The sequence below is a fragment of the Harpia harpyja genome, chromosome 10, assembly GCF_026419915.1.
Source record: "Harpia harpyja isolate bHarHar1 chromosome 10, bHarHar1 primary haplotype, whole genome shotgun sequence".
NCBI lineage: Eukaryota > Metazoa > Chordata > Aves > Accipitriformes > Accipitridae > Harpia > Harpia harpyja.
In genome coordinates, this window is record NC_068949.1 from 24869578 (window position 1) to 24874367 (window position 4790).

Here is a 4790-nt window from a genome sequence, read left to right on the forward strand (position 1 = left end):
CACAGAGATATCGAGGGAAAGCAGCAAGCGGTCTGTCTGAGTAGTCAGTGGCTAGGGCGAAGAGTTCAGAGGAACAGGCCTTCCAAACAGGTGTTTAAAAACCAGCCCATGCCCTTTCAGGAGAAACCAAGGAAGAGCGATCAGCATCCCTTCCTCTCATCACGCTTATTCAACACGAGCTTGCAACCTGCTGTATTCTCAGGGGTATGATGCAGGGACTCGCCTGCACTTGGCAGATGGCTGGGTTGGGGAAGAAATCTTTGATCTGGGCCCTGCTTTGTCTTTGCAGGGACACTGACAGGTGTTTGCTGGTGATACGCCACGGGACACAGGCTGTGGGTGTCCCTCCTTGCTGGCTGGGCTAAATTGGGGTCAGAGGAACACCCTGTAACCAAACACCCTGCCACTGGCACTGACAGCAGCCCAGCCTACGGGAAGCGGCTCTTTGAGCACCCTGAAGGAAGCTGCTTGACTCTCTAAGCGTGGGTCGCCTCTGGGAGTGAGCTGCTCGTTGGTTGCCACCCCAGAGCCAGTTGCATTGAACAGGAGGAAGTACCTTTTGCTTTCAAGCCAGGCCCCTTAGGGCACTTGTGCTTCTTTAGGTGCGGTGCCCACCTGGGTGTTCATCCCTGCCCACAGTGTTTCAAAGACAGACTTTCCTCTCAGTAGCACCGGTACAAGGTTGGCTCAGGCAGCTCCTAGGAGCACAAAGCATGCTTGCTGCGGAGATGCAGCATCAGAGCTGCTAGCCAGCTTCTGGGTGTTCTTTCACTGCCATCGTGTCACATCAGGGCTCATCAAGGCTGGACCGGCCCTACTGGAATTGGGGCTACAGGAGCTGTGCGGCTGCTGGAGAGTCACTGGCGCGGGAGTGCTCAAGGCCCTGAGCGGCCAGTGGGAGCCATGGGACACGGAGAGTCCCATCCTAGACCCCATTCGCTTCAGCAAACTGAGACTGCCGTGCTGAACGTCCTGGGTAAAACCAGGGGGAAAGATGTCCGCAAGGCCTCAAGTGTAGAGAGGACATGGTGATTGGAAGTGCAGGCTTTAATGCTTTTTAGCTGATGTGGAACTCAACAGAAAACTCTGTAGCAGGTGTGTGTGGTAACAGGCACGCAGGCCCACATGCGCATCTGCATGTATTGCAAAGGAGGTTTAAGAAAACAGCACCCTGCAGGGTGATAGTAAAGGTTATTCATCATCAATATCATACTAACAGACCAAGAATATTTAGTTACTGTATTCTGAAAAGAGGAAAAATGACCATTCTCTTGTGAAGGACCTTGTAACTTCTTCCTACACCCGCTTCCTTCTGCTCAGCCGGAGTTGCACGTGCCATTCCCCGCGAGTTTGCAGCCAGCCAGTGAAATCCCCACTGAGGGCCATTGCACAGGTACATGAATGCAAGAGCTCTCTCCATTGTGTCAGGAAGTATGTGTTAGTAAATATGTATTTATACATGTACAAATGTTTGCGGAAACTCACTGCCAAGTTGTACAACACAGCAACGAGTTTCTATAGCTCAGTTTCAATCTGTGCTTGCCCAAGATGCACTTCACTCCCTCTGCACCTTCTCCTCCCCCTCGGATAGATTTCTCTTGATGGATTGGAGACACGTAGGGGTGCTTACTGACGCAGTTCCTGCGTCTTGGTCTGCAGACAGCAGCTTTCATCTTTCGTGTTTGCTCCTCAACAAGTCTCTCATGAGACGGTTGGATACCTTAGCCTCTGCACATTCTTAGAATAAGAATGGTATCAAGGAAGTCAAATGCAGAGAAAATTCACTTGTCTGATGCAAAAATGGAGATAGCCAGAGAAGACTTGGTTCAAATGAAAAGTAATGAAAACACATTTATGTTAATAAACTGTGCTGGGAAAATTTTCAAAATGCAGCATAAGCAGCTTACTCGGCACCGAGGTACTCTTCTGCTTGGAATTCTGGTTTTTCCCTTCTGATGTTTAACAGTTGATTAGTACTGCCACCACCACTTTCCCATCCTCTCACCCTGACAGAGTCCCCAGGGATAACCACCAGCTCTAGCTCGGCTCACATTGCCTGGAAGTGGGAACCAAATGCTCGTGTATGAGTTGCAGGGGAACCTGCTGAAAAAGGATTACTGCCAAGAGAATGGACATAGTACCATAAATAACACGGGAACTTGAGTGTAGAATTATTTATCCACGGCTGTGTCTTTGTTTGTTTGTTTTAGTTGCAGCAAAGAGTGACTATAGTATACGGTGTGGTGCTATAGCTTTCTTGTACAAGGTTTCTCAAGAATGAGACCTCTGGGGAACCTTAAACCTCTGTGATGATTATTAAGCTCCTGGAAGAAAACTGAGAGGACTGTTCAAAATCCAGATAGAAACTGGTTGTGTTATTGAGCTGGACGCTTCAGTCCGGGTCCTCCAGCAAGGGGGTAGGGGTGGGGAGTTGAGGACCTTCGGAGCTGAGCTTCCAGTCCTGCTCAGCGCAGAGAGTTAGTCTGTAACTGGTGTCCCAGCATCATCTCTAGCTGATGAAATAAGTTCCCCCCAGGGGTGCTTCAGCAGCGGCTGGTGAGCTCCCGGAGAGGCTGTCCTCTTGAGTCTGGCAAGCAGATTCCACTTCAGTGTCTCAACAAGTGTCTGCTCTTTATTAACTGGCTGAACTTTTTTCTAACCATGAAATCTAAATGCTTTGTAGTTCTAACTCAGTGTTCGATACTGCTGTTTGGGGGGATTTATGAACCCTTTGGTGCTCTCTTCTCCTTACGCTGGGGATTTAAGGGTGGGACATTGTCTCAAGGTACGTGTGCTTGGCACAGCAAGCCGTAAATGGGATTTTTTCCATGATTTGAGCTAAACCAGCAGAAAGGGCGCAGTCCTCTCAACTGGGAGGTGGGAATGACGCAAAACCTGCCGTCTCGTGTTGTCCTGCGACCCCTTCCCTCCCACAGTGATGCAGCTGGTGGAGCCTTGGAGCTCAGGCAGTCCCCGGGCCGCCTCTGCCCGAGCAGGCGGCAGCGCGAGGCCGTCCTGACTTTCTGCCGGTGTCCAGCCGGGGGGAGCGGGGACGCGCACCGGGCGGGACAGCGCCGCTCGGCAGCCGCCGGCGCGGGGCGGGAGGCGGGGCCCGGGGCCCGGGGCCCGGGGCCCGGGGCCGGCTTCGGACGAGGTTGGCTGGGACGCGGGACGGGCGGGGACACGCTCCACAGGCGCGCGCCGCGCGGGCTGCGTGGGCTCGGCAGCGCGTGCTGCCAGGTGCGGCGGCAGCGGCGGGTGGTGGGTGCAGCGGGTGAGCGGGGGCTTGGCGGGCGAACACCGAGGTGACTTGGTGGGGCCGCCCTGATACCGGCTGAGCGGGGAGGATGGAGGGAGGCGAGGGGCAGCCAGCCCGCGGGCGAGATACCGAGGTGCCTCGCCAGCCGCAACACCACGCCCCCGCACGGGGGAGGGACCGGGGCGAGGCGGGAAACGCGAGAGTGGCTTTGAGGGAAGGGAGCCCCGGGCTGAGCGTTGGGCAGGGCTCAGGTACGGGCGGTGGGGCTGAGGGCGAAGCCCATGATGACGCCAGGGCAGAGGAAGGAAAGCGAGCGTGAGGGGAGAGCGCCGGGTCGGGAAGGTAAGCGCTGAAGCGGCGCGGGGCGCGGACGGCGCCGCCGTCGGGGCGTTGGAGAGCGAGGGGCAGGGGCTGCGGTGCCTCAGGGAGGGGACGGCGCCGAGTGGGCTTCGGCGGGAAAGGCTGAGGTCCCTCAGGCAGGGGATGGCATCGGGGAGGCTTGAGCACGAAAGGGTGAGGTACCTCAGGGAGGGGACATCGCCAAGTGGGCTTCGGCGGGAAAGGCTGACGTACCTTAGAGAGGGGACGGCACTGAGTGGGCTTCGGTGGGAAAGGCAGAGGTACCTCAGGGAGGGGACGGCATCGGGGAGGCTTCAGCCGGAAAGGCTGAGGTACCTCAGGGAGGGTACGACGCCATGTGGGGTTCGGCGGGAAAGACTGAGGTACCTTAGAGAGGGGACAGCACTGAGTGGGCTTCGGTGGGAAAGGCAGAGGTACCTCAGGGAGGGGACGGCGCCGAGTGGGCTTCGGGCGGGAAAGGCTGAGGTACCTCAGGCAGGGGACGGCATCGGGGAGACTTCAGCGGGAAAGGCAGAGGTACCTCAGGAAGGGGATGGCACCGGGGAGACTTCAGCGGGAAAGGCAGAGGTACCTCAGGAAGGGGACGGCATCAGGGAGGCTTCAGTGGGAAAGGCAGAGTTACCTCAGGCAGGGGACGGCATCGGGGAGGCTTCAGCGGGAAAGGCTGAGGTACCTCAGGGATGGGATGGCACGAAAGGCAGTTCAGCAGGACACTTTTAGGTACCTCGGGGAGGGGATGGCACCAAAGGCACTTCAGCAGGACACTTTTAGGTACCTCGGGGAGGGGATGGCACCAAAGGCACTTCAGCAGGACACGTTTAGGTACCTCGGGGAGAGGACGGCATTGGGAGAGGTTTCAGCTGTCAATGCTGAGGTACGTCAGGGAGGGAATGGCACTGAGGTATGTTTCAAAGGGAAATGCTGATGTACCTCGAGGAAGGGATGCTGGGGTAGGAACTTTGATGGGTCAAGAGTGTGTTTAGGATGGAAAATTCTGCAGGAACACATCCCAGTAAAGTGGGGGAGAACGGCAAAACTGTGATCATGCCTCCTAGGATGTCTGCAGGCTTGGGGACAGAGACGTTGAGGTTGTTAATCCTGTTCTAAATATTTCATTCTCTCTCTCTCACACTCCTTCTCTATCCTCCTGACTGGATAGAGAAGCAAATGG